The sequence below is a fragment of the Ceratotherium simum genome, chromosome 17, assembly GCF_057802395.1.
Source record: "Ceratotherium simum simum isolate JZ-2026a chromosome 17, ASM5780239v1, whole genome shotgun sequence".
Classification (NCBI taxonomy): Eukaryota; Metazoa; Chordata; class Mammalia; order Perissodactyla; family Rhinocerotidae; genus Ceratotherium; species Ceratotherium simum.
Window position 1 is genome coordinate 20112385 of NC_141916.1, and position 17793 is coordinate 20130177.

The window sequence follows — 17793 nt, forward strand, 5'->3', positions numbered from 1 at the left end:
TGTTTTGTGAGGAGGGCCCCCTTTAGTTCTCACATGTGGGAAGTGCTAGCTCTTGCTAGAGAGTGATGGGCTGCTTCTGCAAACTGAGGGTTTAGGGAAGTCTGCAGAGCCAGTATTCTCATAGGCTTCCACCCAGATGTCTTCATCCCATATTTTAGGGTCTCATGTTTTTCTAGTCAGGCCCCTGACCTTAGCATAACAGTACAATCTTGGTTGAGCATTTAAGCTTCTCTGGAGTTCAACTCTTACTAAGTTCTCAGCCTGGTCCTCCAGAGCTTTGTCTGCTCTTATGTTGCAGATAAGGCCTCCTTTTTAAAAAAATTTAATTTAACTCGATTTAATTTAATTTTATTTTTCTTGCTGAGGAAGACTCACCCTGAGCTAACATCTGTGTCAGTCTTCCTCTATTTTGTATGTGGGTTGCCGCCACAGCATGGCTGCTGACAAATGGTATAGGTCTGTGCCCTGGATCTGAACCCACGATTGGGGCCACTGAAGCGGAGCTCGCCAAACTTAACCACTAGGACATGGGGCTGGAAGGCCCTCCTTTTAAGGAACCCCTCTGGCTCTCCTACTTAACCTTTAGCTATTTTTTTTTTTTTTTTGTGAGGAAGATCAGCCCTGAGCTAACATCTGTGCTAATCCTCCTCTTTTTGCTGAGGAAGACTGGCTCTGAGCTAACATCTACTGCCAATCCTCCTCCTTTCCCCCCCCCCCGAAAGCCCCAGTAGACAGTTGTATGTCACAGTTGCACATCCTTCCAGTTGCTGTATGTGGGACACGGCCTCAGCATGGCCGGAGAAGCGGTGTGTCGGTGCGTGCCCAGGATCCGAACCTGGGCCGCCAGTAGCAGAGCGCACACACTTAACCGCTAAGCCACGGGGCCGGCCCTAGCTACTTTTTAAAATTTAATTGTACGTTACATCCCCAGAACTTACTAATCTTTTTTTTTTTTTTAAGATTTCTATTTATTTATTTATTTTCCCCCCAAAGCCCCAGTAGATAGTTGTATGTCATAGCTGCACATCCTTCTAGTTGCTGTACGTGGGACATGGCCTCAGCGTGGCCGGAGAAGCGGTGCGTCGGTGCGCGCCCGGGATCCGAACCCGGTCCGCCAGCAGCGGAGCGCGCGCATAACCGCTAAGCCACGGGGCTGGCCCGGAGAATTTACTAATCTTATAACTGGAAATTTGTACCTTTTGACCACCGTCACCCATCCCCATGCCCCCAACCCCTACACTCTCCTTGCTCCCAACCCATACTGCCTTTGGCAACCACCAATCTGTTCTCTGCTTTTTCTGTTTTTATGAGTTTGGTTTTATTTTATTTTATTTTATTTTTTTTTTGTGAGGAAGATCAGCCCTGAGCTAACATCCATGCTAATTCTCCTCTTTTTGCTGAGGAAGACCAGCTCTGAGCTAACATCTATTGCCAATCCTCCTTTTTTTTCCCCCCAAAGCCCCAGTAGATAGTTGTATGTCATAGTTGCACATCCTTCTAGTTGCTGTATGTGGGACGTGGCCTCAGCATGTCCGGAGAAGCGGTGCGTCTGTGTGCGCCCGGGATTCAAACCCAGGCCGCCAGTAGCTGAGCGCGCACACTTAACCGCTAAGCCACGGGGCCGGCCCTGAGTTTGGTTTTAGATTCTGCATATAAGTGAGACCATACAGTATTTGTCTTTCTCTGTCTGACTTATTTCACTTAGCATAATGCCCTCAAGGTCCATCCATGTTGCAAATGGCAAGATTTCCTTCTTTCTCACAGGAAGCCTTGTGACCAATATGTGTCTGGGATAAAGATAGGTCGATGCCTTCAGATTGCAACAACCAGGAATGATGTAATGGGCAAGAGGTCATAATCTCAATCTTATTTGAAATCTAGCTTTCTCTAAGTGGAGAGAATATTTTCCGGTTTCCCTGTTCTTTCATTTTCCTAATGCTTTGGGTCCCCAGCTGGCCCAGCTGCCCAGATCCCCCAGCCTGCAGTGATTGGCTACCCTGGTTATAACCCCAGGTCACCAGGACTGTCGCCATTCTGACGTCATCAGGGAATACCACCTGGCCTCACTGTTCAGCCCCTGTGGATGGTTCCATTTGATCAGTGTATCTAACCAACCTTTCTCAGACCTAGTCTGCTTGGTTCCAGTGCCCTTCTGCTTTGACCAGGCGTCACTGATGCAGCGGACTCACAGTTCTAGGGATGGGGGTGGTGGGTGGAGAACTGAGGAGTACAGTTTGAAAATGACTTCTATTTCCTTGCCCAGTGTTATGTTCCTGCTGCCGATTAGCTATAGCTACCTGATTGTCCTTTGAAGCTCTTCTACCTGTGTTTCACAGCTCGGTGAATGGCATACTGTCTACCCAATGACTAAACTGGAAGCCCAGCAGTCATCCATTGTTATCCCTGTTTTCTACTGCCCACATCTTATTGGTCATTATCACAGTTCTTCCTTCACAATATCCCTTGAGTTTGTCCCCTTCATCTCTACTGACATTACCTTGTTTTGAGCCATAGGTTGCAAACGGGTGACTTTTGCACCAGATTTGGCCAATATTTGGTTGGTTTCTTTTGCATAATTTTGAAAATAAAAAAATCACATTAAAATTTTCTTGAAAATTTGGAAGATCTAGCAATACTGGGCAGTATTCTTGCATGAAAACAACTGATTGGAGCTGAATAGTGGGTGTCTTTTTTAGACAAGGCATTTGCTTTTCATTTTCCACAGTTCCCACCACTCCATATTGTCTTAAAACCTGCCTGCTTCACTCATTTATGTTACATGTCTGGCTTCTACAAGCATTGGAATTTGTGACCCCTTGTTTTCCCTCTTGAGAAAGGCAACAGCCTCCTAATGGGTCTCCCAGCCTGAAGTCTTACCCTTCTTTAATCCATATGGCAGCCAGAATGATCTTCTGAAACAAACTTTATTTGGTTACTCCACTGCTTATGCCAACCTCTAGCCTTCAGTGGTACCTCATTGTTAGGAAAACAACCTCTTTAGCATGGCATTTAAGACTCCATGATCTGACCTTACTTACCTGACAGTCATCTCAAAGAAATGTTCTTTCTCTTACCTGTTAACTCTCCAGCCATATTCAACTTCTTGGATTTATTTGAAAAGGAAACAATAAAATTTGACCAAGTGCATGGCATTTGGATTCAGAAGGACCCGGATTTAAAACATTTGATGAAGATTTTTTCGTAGATAATATCAGATTAACAAATTTCTATTCCTGGTTTGCTAAATTAAAAAAAAATCACATTGATGCTGAATTTAATCAGAAAAATCCTGTGTCTATTGAGATAATTATTTTTCTTCTTTAATCTCTAAGATGTTGAAAGATATTGATTTATTTCTAATTTCAAACACATCTTATATTCCTTGTATAAACCCAACTGGTCATAATTTATTATTCTTTTTATGTATTCCTGGATTTATTTTATAAATTTTCTTGTGTTGCTATCGTGGTTATGCTGCCCTTGTAAAATGAGTTGGGCGTCTATCATCTCTTTCCATTTTTTGGAATAGTTAGTGTAAGATTAGAATTATTTCTTCTTTGAATATTTAGTAGAACTTGCCTATGGAACCATGTGGGGCTGGAGTTTTATTTATGGGAAGATTTTTGTTTTCTGATTCATATTATTTAATGGTGCATGATTGTTAAATTTACTGTTTCTTCTTGTATCAGTTTTGGTGAGTTATATTTTTTCTAGGATTTTTACATATCACATAAATCTTTAAATTTATTACAAAATAGTTTATAATATAATTTTATCTATTTGAAGACTGAATCATATTTATTGATTCTCTTTTGAAAAAAAGAGAATTCCTGTAATTTTATCAGTGCATCCTCTCTTTTTCTTAGCCTCTCCAGATGTTTATCAATTTCATTAGTCTTTCCTAAGACTAACCAACTTTAGGTTGAGTTATTCTTTTCTGTTAGATTTTTATTGTCTATTTTATTAATTGTGTTTTATCTTTATTGTTTCTTCCTACCTCAAATAAATCTGTTATTTTTATATCTAATAATGTTTTTGCCTTAAAGTATATTTGGCCTGATATTAATATATATATACTGGCTTTCTTTTAATTAGTGTTTGCATGTATTTTTTTTTACCATTATTATTTTTTTTGTGTGTGTGGAGGACCAGCCCTGAGCTAACATCCAATGCCAATCCTCCTCTTTTTGCTGAGGAAGACTGGCCCTGGGCTAACATCCATGCCCATCTTCCTCTACTTTATATGGGACGCTGCCACAGCATGGCTTAACAGGCGGTGTGTCGGTGCGCACCCGGGATCCGAACCGGCGAACCCCGGGCCGCCGCAGCGGAACGTGCGCACTCAACCGCTTGCGCCACCGGGCTGGCCCCTTTACCATTATTTTTGATTCAACTTCTCTGTATTTTTGTTTTCAATGTTAGTCTTGTAAACAGCATATAGTTAGATTTTATTTTATTTATTTATTTGCAGGGAAAGATTTGCCCTGAGCTAACATCTGTTGCCAATTTTCCTCTTTTTTTCTATTTCTCCTCAAAGCCCCAGTGCATGGTTATAAGTCCTTCTAGTTCTTCTATGTGAGCTGCTGCCACAGCATGGCAACTGACAGATGAGTGGTGTGGTTCTGCGACTGGGAAATAAACCCGGACCACTGAAGCTGTGAGAGCGCAGGACTTTAACCAATAGGCCATCAGGGCTGGCTCAGATTTTATTTTTTTATCCATTCTTAATAGTTGTCTTTTAACTGAAGCATTTAGATCATTTTCAGTTTTTGTGTGAATTTTTCTTTATTTTGACTTTATTCTTGAAGGATATTTTTGCTGGGTATAGGATTCTAGGCTTGTCAATTGTTTTCTTTCAGGACTGTCTTCTGGCTTCCATTGCTGTTATTCCTTTAGATTTCATCAGTTTATCTCCACCGTGACCACTGGGGCTTCTTGTAAGATTTAAGATACTTATCTAACCTTTTTCAGATTCACTAGGCTGTGTGTATGTGTGTTTATATAGGTTGATTATTTGAATCAGAATCCATTTAAAGTTCACACATTATGATTAGTTGATATGTCTTATAAGTTTCCTTTACTCTATATGTTACCCTTTTTATCTTCTCCTAATTATGTTTTTGTTGTGGAAGAAAATAGATTGTCTTGTACAGTTTTCACTGTCTGGATTTAGCTCATTGCATCTCTGTAGTGTAGTTTAACATGTTATTCTGTATTTTCTGCAAATTGTCAGTTGGGTCCAGAGGCTTGATCAGATTCAGGTTCATTATTTTGGGAAGTCTACTTCATAGGTTGTATTGTCTTCTTCCCTCAGGAGGCATATAATGTCTGTTGTCTCTCTTTTTGTGATGATAGCAGCCATTTGATGCTCAATCCTAGATCTATTGATTCATTAGGAGTTGTAAAATGTTGTAATTCTGACTTTATTACTTCTTCACTTATGATCTGGAAAACTTATATGAAGAGAAATTTCTCCTTATCTACTATGTGATTATCCAGTGGTACGGTTTGCATAGGAAAGGCAGGATAAATGCTTAATTCCTTTTTTTAATTTACTATTTTTTGAAATGAGTTGGTTCATTAGGAACCTCTGAAAGTAGTCAAATAGAGTTTTAAAAATTATAAGAACTTATCTATTTAAGTATTTTTGATGTGTTTTAGTCTATTAACAGTTAAAATCCTTATTAAGTTGTCCTATCTTTGGCCAGAGGGATGTTCTTTTTTTTTTTAAAGATTTTATTTATTTTTTGCCCCCAAAGCCCCAGTAGATAGTTGTATGTCACAGCTGCACACCCTTCTAGTTGCTGTATGTGGTACTCGGCCTCAGGCTGGACAGAGAAGTGGTGCCTCGATGCGCACCCGGGATCCGAACCCGGGCCGCCAGCATCGCAGCGCGCGCACTTAACCACCAAGCCACAGGGCCGGCCCACAGAGGGATGTTCTTTAAATTGACTCCTGAGTGCTTTTGATGTGACCTCAGTAGTCTTTGATAGTTTCTTTGCTATTTAGATGCCAAGATGTTTAGGCTTATCTGTTCATTTCCTCCTCCAAACCCAGAATCACTCATTTCTACGAGGAGCCCTGGTTCCTTTTTATCAGGAGATGGTGTTTCACAATCTGAGTGCTAGGGATGCCCATTGCTACTGGATTGGTCATTATTTCTAGACCTTTTCAGTGAACAGAGATAAGAAATATTTCTTTTTCTCTATTTTCAAAAAGATATAATCTGAATCTGTCATGATTTCATATGACACTTCTAATTCAAATTCAGGATTAAAGAGTTTTAACAACTTCTGTCTTACATCTGTACATTTTTTTTCCCATGTTAGCCATCTCTGTTCTCAAGGACACCAAGGATTATAGAATTAGAATATAACCTAATTGCTCATTTGCTTTATTATACCTTATAATAATTACACCTCATGTAAACACAAAAGTTTCAGAATAATAATATCAACACTATCACCAGAATATGATTATTGAAAATAGTAAAGACATTTTTGCAGTTCTTTTCCCTTAGGGTAGATCTTACTAGGGATATTCAGTAAAATGACTCTTATTTTAAAGTTACTTCGGAATAGTTCCTTCCTGTATGATTATTTTGCCAAATAGATAAACACCTAGGTGCTTTTATTTTATTTTATGTTTTTAGGGGTTGCTTAAAAATTAGTTATTTTATAATTATGTAAAATGTTACATGGTTCCATAGTCAAAATTATAAAACAAAGCATATTTAAAGAAGTCTAACTTCTATCTCTTGCCTTTCTTGTCTGTCTCCCCTTCACTGTATAGGTAATAATTTATATAAATTTATGATATATTCTTCTATTTTAAAAAATGTAAGTATATACGTTTGCATTATCTCTTAAACACTGGACCTAGTGGCAATCTGTACTCTTGTTTTAGAATGCTCACCTCCTTACCTTTCCCTAGTTCACAGCTCAGCTCTATGGTATTCTGATTTGTTGATGATGGGTGTGGAGGGAATTCCCATGTACCAGGATATGGAGTGAAATGTCTTAAGATGCCCAGAGATTACAAGAAATAGTTAGGGAAACAACTTTGGCAAGAGACTGTGAATGAGGTGTGAAGGTTGCAATGTCAGGCTTACTCCCCTGAATGCCATGGTGATAGGAAAAGGGTCGAAATGATGTTATGGGAATGGGATTTTATGCAACTAAAGTCTGTTTGTTAAAAAATGGGTGCTTTGGACCATGTACTATTTTCCATGTGTCCAGCAACTGTTATACAGCAATATAATATCCTAAGATTTTGCAAGTGAGAATGGTCTCTTATCTGCATTTGCCTTGGACTCCAAAAGGTCATGCTAAGGCTGTCCAAAACAAGCTCAAAACAAAACAAAATGTAAATAACTTCAATAAATGTTTCAGTCACACCTTGGCCTGAGGCCATTCTATATGTTTCAGGTAACTTTGCATATGTCTTCTGTGGTCCATTGTGGATCTGTTTTTTGGTTAAATTCTCCGAGGTCAGTCATTTCCCCCATGTACAAGTCTTGGTGGCGTACCTCATTTTGCTTCCACATACTACCTAAAGCATATATATGTCCTATTCATGATGTTATTTTCTTCCCTTCACACTTTTACTCTGTCACCTGCTTCTCGCTTGCCTGGTATTGGAGCCTTAATTGATAAATAAATGAACCTAGAACCTGACCCAAATATATTTGTTGAACACCTACTAATGCTCCAGGAATTATGCTAGGCTTGGGATACCCAGATGGGTAGATTGCCCCTGCCCTTTTGGTGCTCATACTCTAGTGTGAGAGGGAATTGGTTCTCATCTCTTCTCACACCCCCATTCTAGGGCTCTGAGTCGTCTTAAACCCCAAGCTATACCTTTTGTACCATCAGCTTCACTTGATGGCAGCTTCTTCTCCTTCCCTGATGTCTGCTCCTTGGTGTCAGGGATCTTCTTGGAGGCAAGTACTAAAGTGACTGGCACAAATTCTGTACTTTAGTGCTCTCAGCTACTGTCTTTTCTCCTCCCTGCCACCAGCACCTCATTCACACCGAGGCCATGCTTCCTATAGCCTGCACCAGCCAATGACTGAGTGTGGCAGAGGTACTGAGGCAGGCCTGTTTCTGGGAGACTCGGGCTCCTCTGATGAATGCTTTGGCTCATGGACTCTTCATTGGCCTTGCCAAACATGTGTAGGAGTCACTGCACTCTAGGATGCTTCCACCCAAGCTTCTTTCCTTCCCTCTCTCCTTTATGAGAGTCAGACATTTTTTGTAGTCTGATGGCTCTCCTAGTCTTCTCTAGCTCCTTCCCCATTTCCCCTCATGCACATCTGCACATCTAATCCCATCTTGGCATCTGCTTTTTGGAGGACCTAGACTTACACATGCAGTATTTTAAAATCTCTTCTCTCTCAAGAAGCCTTTCCACTTCCTTTTTTTTTTTTTTTGGTTTGAGATAAGGGACTTTATTTTTGTTAGCACCTGAGACAGTATCTAAATCATAACAGATACTTGGCAAATGTGTGTTAAATAAGGAACAACTGAGCCAGGGGTCTGAGACCTGAGAAAGCAGCTAGTAACGTGTTGATGAAGACACCAGTAGGTAGTAGGCATAGTTTGTTTCTTTTTACTTGCGTTTGGTTTCTCAATAAGCAACTGAAGGCAATCATAATACAAGACATTTGTAGAACCCTAGAGAGCAAAATTATTGGCTTCAACAACTACCACATCTAGGAAGAGTTTCAATTGATCTGACTAGTGTCAAGTGCCCATAAATAGATAAATGGACCAATCAGTGTGGATAGGGAAATGATGTACCATGACTGGGTCAGCTTATATCACACACCCCAACACTGTGGTTAGTAACCAGAAGAGGATGTCGAGGGCCAGGGGCAAGAGATCCACAGGACTTTTCAAATTCCTCTATTTGTTTTTCAGAGTTCCTCTTTTATAGAGGTCAGTTACATATTCAATCTTCCTAACCCCAGTTTCCTGGAACAGTAGAATTTTTATATATGTGTCTCCACAAACTTGGGCTTCAGGCAAAACACTGAGTGCTTTAATAGCCACAGATCAGTGTTGAAACAACTCCTACTGTGTAAATCACTCAGGACAAGTGGTCCAGTTCATGTTGTCCCACTATACTGCCTGCAGCATCGCCTTCAATTGGGCCTGCACTTCACCAAGTTTCTGTGGCTTCAAACTGCCACAAAAATTCCATTGTTCATAGCAAGGGATAAGACAGGATAAACCACATGCTTCAGCTCCATCAAGGATGTTAAGTGTTGCAGAAGGCTTGTGAGCACAGGCATTGTAATGGGCTTGAAGGCAAAGCTAAGGACGCAGAGATGGGACCATTGGCTCAGGGCTGAGAGGACAGCAGACAGAGTAGAATCAGTTATCAGGGAATTATTTATCTCCAGATGCTGCAGGGTGCCTGAGACGTCCAACAGAGTCTGGAAGGGCTCGTAATCCTCCGAGAATATCTGATTGTTCCTGAGATTCAACAGCCTTTGGTGTGTGGTCTGAGAACTCTGGGACAGAACAGTGACATCTCTGTTAGAAAGGCCACAGAAATATAGATACAATGTATCCAACTGAGGTGGCAGAACTCTGAGCACTTTGTGCCGTTGATCTGTGAGGCAGAAGAAAGACAAGCTGAGCTCCTGGAGGTTGTCCAGCCCCCCAAGCCAGATGAGAAAAGTTCTGAAGTTTCTCCCCTTACAAGATTTAAAAGGGATGTTAGACAGACTAAGCCTGTTCAGGTGGATCATCTGAGCCAAAAGAGTCGTGACTTCACTCAGATAAGCCTGGTCCACTTCTAGTTGATCAGTGCATCCCAGATCCAGAAACCGCAGGACACATTTATGGGCAGACGTTTTATCACTTTGCAGATGTCTGCAGCAGAAGTGCAGGGACCCAAAGCTCTGCTCAACTTTACTCCGAAGGAAAGAAAGAAATTGCTTTGTTCTCAAGGTATCATTGAGGGAAAAGTCCACTAATAATTCCATGGGCTCCCGGGCTGACTGAAGCTCAGACTCTGAATTAACACACCGTGCTGGGCTTCTTCTATTTTAAGGGTAGAATGCTGAGAACAACACAACACTGAAAACAGAAAGGGAATGTGGGCCTGATCTCCAAACATGTTGCCCCACGGTCCTGGTCCTGCCCTAAATCTAGGATCCTCAGTGTTGGCCCCCAAGAGGAAGAGTTCCGGATAGGGCCTTTCTAGCTTCTTGACCTTGGCCTATCCCAAATCACACAGATTCTTTTTTTTTTAAACTTCCATTTTATCACTGACTGCTTATTTGAATACTTATTACTCATGCACTTTGGCTTCTGTCTCCTTGTTTAATGAAAATTATTGATTCCCTACATTGCGCCAGAACTGTGATGGCATTGGTCTTACTCTGTAGATAAATTCTTGGTAGCTATGTATATAGCAAATGATCATAAATATTTGTTGAATTAAATTTTTAGCACTAGCTGGCTGTCACTGCCTGCTCAGCTGAAGAAAAAGTGCTGGACGCATAGGTGAAGCATGGTGCCACATGGTTTTCTGTGGTCTGGGGAAGGGTCTGCCTTCAGGCCAGGTTCTGTCTGCTTTCTGGTCCGAGTTCCCACAAGCAGACAAAGATGCAGTGACTAGGTATAACCACCAGAGGGCACTAGGGAGACAGTATGTGCATCTTTTCAATACTACTGAAGGAACTTCTAGCTGGAGGAGTCTGCCCAAGCTCAGGGAGACTGGGGGAAAGATAAGAAGAAGGGGGCAGAAGTGAGGTGAGAGTGTAAAGGGGAGAGGAGAGGGAAATAAAGCAGTGAGGTGGGAGTGTAGAGGAGTAACAGAACCCATGATGGATGAAGTCTTGGGCAACAGATCAAACTTCGTCAACACATTTCTGTATCCACTTCTTACCATGTCTACAGCCACCCTGACTCACGACACTATTATCATGTCTTACCTGAAAGACTCCAATACCTCTCAGTTATCTTCTTATGGCCACACCTACCCCCTTCTCACCTATTTTTCACACTGCCATCTGAGTAATCTTTGGAAAATACAAATCTTATTATGTTACTCCTTTGCTTAAAAACCCTTCAGTAACTTCCCCTTGGACTTAGGATAAAGACCAAATTCCTTGCTATGAAGTGAACTGCAATGGCTGCACGGTCTGTCTCCAGCCTGCCTCTGTAGCCTCACCTTTCCTGACTTGTTTCTGTTCCACAAGTGTGCCCAACTCCCTTCTGCTTCAGGGCTTTTGCACATGCCTCCCTCTGCCTGGAGTGTTTCCTCCAACTTCTCTTCAACTCTCTCATTCTTGGTTAACTCCTACTTATCCTGCAGATCTCACCTCATTTTCCCAGGGAGCCCTCCCCTGACCACTGGGATGGTTCGCTCTGTCTTTGCCTTCATAACACCCTCACAATTGTAATGTATGAGTGTTTGTGAAAGTATTTATTTCATGTTTCTCCCCCCTTTTAGACTCTAGAACTGTAGTAATAGGGACTGTTTCTGTTTTACTCACTGTTGTATCTCTACCCCTACATAGTGCTTAGAATATATCTGCATTCAATAAATATTAATAGAAAAACTGAATAAAAATGGGTGGTGCTGGCACCATGATCAGACTGGGTGGAGGTAGAGTCACCACTGGGTGAGCCACTTAGCAGCAGGAGCCTGGATGGGGGAGAGTGTTCTCATTCCTGGAGGGCCTCAGCTGGGGTTGAGATGGGCTTACCCATCTGAAATGAAATGTAAAGCATTAGAGGGGTTGCGAGGACCAATTGCTCTAAGAATGCCCTCCTGCCTGTGTCTGCCCCTTTGTCACAGCTATTTAGGACTTCTTTCTGCTTGTTCCACTCCTTACTCCACCCTCACCCCAAATTATAGGATAATTCTCTTTCTGTTAAGTTCTCTTTGTCAGAATTCGTGAGACACCTAAATCCCATATCCTTTGGGATTGGTTATACACCACAGATTGCCAGAACTGGGAGAATTACTACTGTTCTTTCTAGTACTACCTCCAGTGGCTTATGCTTACTTAGTGCTTCTATATGCCAGTTATATATTTATCTCTGTTTTACAGATGAGGAAGCTAAGGCATGAGAGATTAACTAATTTGCCCAAGGAATTTTATATATAATCTAGTCCAACCCTTTTATGTAAAAAGCGACGAAACCAAGACCTGAAAATATTACTGACTTATCAGTAACACCAAGTGTGTTGGGTTCCCAGGGCTGCTGTGACAAAGTGCTACAAACCGGGTGGCTTAAAACAAGAGAAAGTTATTATCTCACGGTCCTGGAGGCTAGAAGTCTGAAATCAAGGTGTTGGCAGGGCCATCCTCCTTCAGAAACCTGTAGAGAAGAACTCTTCCTTGCCTCTTCCTAGCTTCTGGTGGTTTGCCAGCAATTTTTGGCGTTCCTTGACCTGCAGCTTCATAACTCCAATCCTTGTCTTCATCATCACATGTTGTTTTCAATCTCTCTGTGTCTTCACATGGCTGTCTTCTGATAAGGACACCAGTCGTATTGGATTAGGGGCCCACTCTACTCCAGTATGACCTCCTCTTAACTCATTACATCTGCAATGACCCTATTTCCAAATAAGGTCACATTCTAAGTTACTGGGAATTTAGGCCTTCAACATATCTTTTCTTAGGGGACACAATTCAACCCATAACGCCTAGTAGTTAGTGTCAGAGCTGGCATAAGAATCCAAATAGACTCACGAGTAAGATTATTTTACATGGAGCCCTATATGAGTCCATATGCTTGTAATGCGTTTATCCTACATGCATTGGATATAACTCTAAATTTTAGTTGAACCTCTTTCCTTTTAGGCAGAGTGCAGTTTTGAGATTTATATTTTATTGTCTTGTTCATGGTTGACCCTTACCAGTTTTATTGTTTTAAACAGCTTTACTGAGGAGTAATTGATATCTAATAAACAGCACATATTTAAAGTATGCAATTTGATAGATTTTGACATATGTGTAGACCCCTGAAGCCATCACCACAATAAAGATAGTAAACATATCCATTCCTCTCAAAACTCTCCCTGTGTCCCTGTGTGGTCTCCCCTTCCCATTCCTCCTATGCCCCATCCCAAAGCAACCACTGATCTGCTTTCTGTCACTACAGATTAGTTTGCATTTTTAAAAGTTTTATATAAATGGAATTATACAGTGTGTACTCTTGTTTTTGTCTGGCTTCTTTCAGTGTAATTATTTTGAGCTTCAATCCTATTATTGTGTGTATCAATAGTTTGTTGCTTTTTATTGCTAAGTAGTATCCCCTTATCTGGCTATGTCACAGTTTGTTTATCCATTTATATGTTGTTGGACATTTGGCTTATTTCCAGATTTTGGCTGTTACAAATAAAGCTTTTATGAACACTTGTGTACATGCGTTGGTATGGACATTTATTTCCTTTATTTTTGGGTCAACACATAGGAGGGGAATGGCTGGATCAAACTGAGAAATTGTTTCCCAAAGTGGTTTTACCATTTTACATTCCCACGAGCAGTGTTTGGGAGTTCATTCCTCCACATCCTTGTCAACACTTGATATGGTCAGTCTTTTTAATTTTAGCCATTCTAATGGGTGTGTAGTGGTATCTCCTTGTGGTTTTAATTAGCTATACCCTAATGATTAATGATGTTGAGCATCTTTTCATCAGATGCTTATTTGCCATCCATTTATCTTCTTTGGTGAAGTGTCTGTTCACAGTTCCCCTACTCTTGGCTGTAGTTGTCAGAGGGGTCTGTAACCCTGATGTCCAAACTTTTCTTTCCCTCCCTTTGAGCTGTGAGGTCAATATTGCTCAAATAAGGATTTCTAGAAATGCAAACAACAAACCCAATCTCCTTTTTCTAGGTAAAAGGAAGCTTACTGTTTTGAATAAAATGATACAGTGCAAGAGCAAAGCATTAACTGTGTGTGGCGTGAGTTTTTACCATCCAGAGAGAACTCTGCCGACTCCATTGGTGGCCATTCTCGACCCTGGGGTCTGCTCTGCTGTGGGGTGAAATGATTGCTTGCCTTTCCTTTTCTTTCTAGCACAGCTCCCATCTGGGCTTGCTCCTTTGGTGTAGCCAAAAAAAAGAAAGGTCATAGGACAAAGTCTTACTTGATTCAGCAGCTCTGAGGTGAACTACTTCGAAGTCCAATTTATATCTAGATTTTGGGATGATTAAAAAAGTATGCTGTTACCTCTTTGGTGCTTCTGGTTTTTAAATTTTTATTTATTAAATGAGCAGAAAAGTTCACACCTGGTTAGAATCAGACGTGTGTCTGTTCCTTGCTCTTCTAATACCACAGAGAGCTCTGAGATGAATAAAGATAACGAGAACAGCCATATGGATAGCCAGTTGATTCAGCACCATTTATTGAATATAGCATCCTTTCCCCTGCAATACAGAACTACCTTTGTCTTATCAGCTGACTATGTTTGTGAGAGTTACCATTCTGTTCCACTAATCTATTTGCCTATTTTGGCATCAATACCACACTATCATAAGTACTGTAGCTTTGTGATAGGTGTTGATATCTGGTAGTGTGAGTTTTTTCATTTTGTTTTGTTTACCTCAGCTATTCTTTAGTTGATTTTTAGAGGATAAAAAGAACAACGTTGTATTTCCAGAGGTGAATAAAAATATCCTGCATCTACAGCTCTATCAAAAGAAGTGCCCCAAAGACAAAAAATTAACTTTTGTTTCATAAATGCAGAACCAACATTTACAAAAAATATGTAGACACTCTCAATATCGATTTTATATAGGGAGAGGAAAGGAACTACATTAGATTTTGATTAAGGGTCCATTTATATTAGTTACTGATTGGATTATTCTGAGTGGGGACTTTAGATTCCCTCCCTGGGATTGTAATATGACAAAGGTCAGGGCCGCCATCTCAGGCCCTTTTCTGGGCAACCAACTACAAAGTAATGGCTCAGTAAATGTATTTTAACTTAATGAAATGGAAATCCATCAAGAGAGGTACAGAATCGGCATCCTCACAATACAGTCTTGCTAGTAATCTAAGTGAGGGTAGGGTTTGTGGTGGAGAGTGAAGGGGACAACTCTGAGAAGTTACGTGGGATAGGGGGAAGAGTATTAGTTTTTTTCCGCAGTGTCATAAACCAACCCAAAACTCAGTGGCTTTTATTTTTGTCGCTCCTGGGTCTGGTGGATTGTTGGTGGAGTGGAGTGGGGAGGGGACTCTACTTTAGGAGCCAGGATTTGGGCTGGGTTCAAGTCTGTTCCATGTTTCATTCTGGGGCCCAGGTGGGGGTGGGGCACAGTGGACACCTGGGACATGCTCTTTTCTGACAATCACAGGAGCACAAGAAGCGAAACAAAACCACGCGAGCACATTGTTAGTTTCTACTTGTGTCACGTCTGCTAACATTCCATTGGCAAAGCAAGTCACGTGGCCAAGCTCAACGTCCATGTGGTGGGGAAATATACTCTGTCCACTGTAGTGCTCTGGAAGATCACATGACAGAGGGAGGGGGGTAAGGAATTGGGAACAATAATTCACTCTACCACAGGAAGGGATAGGGTTCTTGGATACTTGTGAGAAACCACCTTTCTGCCTCCTGGAGTGTGGAGGTGCAGAGAACTTCCTCCAGGAAAACTGGGGGAGAATTAGCTCTATTAAGGAGCTGTGTAGTGTTGGTGCCAGAATACAAGCTGGCCTCTCTTTATTTTCTCTTCACTTTACCCTCCTGTTCATCCACTCTTTCTCCTACCTGGGAACCTTGAGCTGGGGCTCAGCCATGGTGATGCTGACCAGGCAAGGAAAGAAGTCCAGCCAGCAGCTGTAGCAGCAGCAGCAGGAATGATGATATCCATTCAGAGAGCCAGTTACCTGGAAGGTGACAGCTGCAGGAGTAGCAAGGCAGTGACAGTGGCAATCAGAGAAAGAGACCTCAGCGTCCTGCTTTCTGTAACACAGAGTGTGGTCCAATAAGTTCTAGTCTCCGAAAGTACTTTGTAATCTGTTCTAACAGATATTGTACCAGGGCGTTAAATGGGAAACTCTTTTTGGCCTAGTTTCAGCAGAGGCCTCAAGATAATAGATGCCACATATTAAAGTGAAATGCAAGACTACAAATATTTACAAAAGGACATTGTGGAAATATGTTTTTGCATCTTTAGTTGATCTTCCATTGTCAGTCTATAAAAGATGTTGGAGAGGCCAAGAAAAGAGCTGGAGAGGGGAGAGGACTCTTTGGACAGAGTTGGTGTGCTTTCATTACCTGAAGGTGGCCAGAAAAGTCATGGTACTTGCCTGAGTTGTTGTTCAGAGATGGGAGAAGAACCTACCCTACACAATAAATTTAAAGGGATGGTGGGGCACAAAAATACCTTTATATGGTTATGTCCCATGAAGCATACTTGTTCAATGAAACATTTATACTCTAGGAATGTAAGTGATTATGATTCACTTTATTAAGTGATCTATTAATTCCTATGGCAAAAACTGCTAGTTGTCCATCAAAATCCGTTCTCCCCTTTGCCAGAATAATAGTGTTGGAGCAGGACACCTGGCTGCCTAGCTGGGGACTACATTTCCCAGGCTCCTTTGAATCTAGGAATGGCTTGTGATTAAGTTCTACCTTTGGAGTATAAATGAAAGTGACATGTGCCTCTTCCAGGCCTGGACCTTAACATATTGCATGTGTGTTTCTCCAAACGAATTCCCCTTCCTGCAAATTGAAGCATGGAGTGCCTTCAATCCACCTTTGTCCATGTGGATGAGGACAATACCCTAGGGCAGTGCTTCTCAAAATTTTCTATGCATAAGGATCACCTGGAGAGCTCATTAAAACAGAGGTTAAAAACAAGGATTCAATAGGTCTGTAGTGGGCCCAAGAATTCGCATTTCTCAGAAGCTCCCAGGTGATCTAATGCTGGCACACTTCGAGTAGCACTGCTGTAGAGGTTGGTGGAGATGCAAGATGGAAAGAATCTGGGTTTCTTTTTTTTTTTTTTTAAAGTTTTCTTTCTTTCTTTATTTATTTTTATTGAGGAAGATCAGCCCTAACATCAAGCTAACATCCATGCTAATCCTCCTCTTTTTGCTGGGGAAGACCGGCTCTGAGCTAACATCCTTTTGTTTTTCCCCAAAGCCCCAGTAGATAGTTGTGTGTCATAGTTGCACATCCTTCTAGTTGCTGTATGTGGGACGCGGCCTCAGCATGGCCGGAGAAGCGGCGTGTTGGTGCGCGCCTGGGATCTGAACCTGGGCCGCCAGTAGCGGAGTGTGCACACTTAACCGCTAAGCCACGGGGCTGGCCCCCAGAATCTGGGTTTCTGAATGTCTGTGTGGGACAAAGGAGCCTATCTACCCATCTTGGACTGTTTCGTGTGAGCACCATATTTTTGGGACTCTGTTAGAGTGCTGTAGTCATTTACCCTAGCCAACATAATCATCCTCATATTCTGCTAATTGTTCCCCATGTCTTGACCAAATCTCTCCCACAATTTTCTTCTGTTTGATCATAAACTCTCCTTCTTGGATGGAGAATAATATTAGCCATCTCTATTAAATAAATTTCATAAGAGCTGGCATCATAAGAGCTGGCATCTAGCGTGCTATAGTCAACTGTCAATTTTAGCCTTAAAAAGTTCTCAAGCAAGGGTTTTCCTTAACTGTCTCTCCAGAGGACATACGGAAAACTTCAATGGTGGGCTTGAAGAGAGCAGGATTTCCAGTTGTCTCTATCATGTAGCAAGTCTCTGTCATAACCCAGCCCTTAAACATGCTACTTGAGACAGCTGAACTTGATTCATTTTTA

At 41.5% G+C, this 17793-nt stretch overlaps 1 protein-coding gene and 1 pseudogene across 1 annotated transcript in view; one reads left to right on the forward strand and one right to left on the reverse strand.

Annotated features, from left to right (window-relative positions):
* KANSL2 (KAT8 regulatory NSL complex subunit 2) overlaps positions 1 to 17793 on the forward strand; it is a 59746-nt gene that overhangs the window by 23978 nt on the left and 17975 nt on the right. The window lies entirely within an intron of this gene.
* Positions 9087 to 16274, reverse strand: LOC147914742 (leucine-rich repeat-containing protein 14-like; annotated as a pseudogene).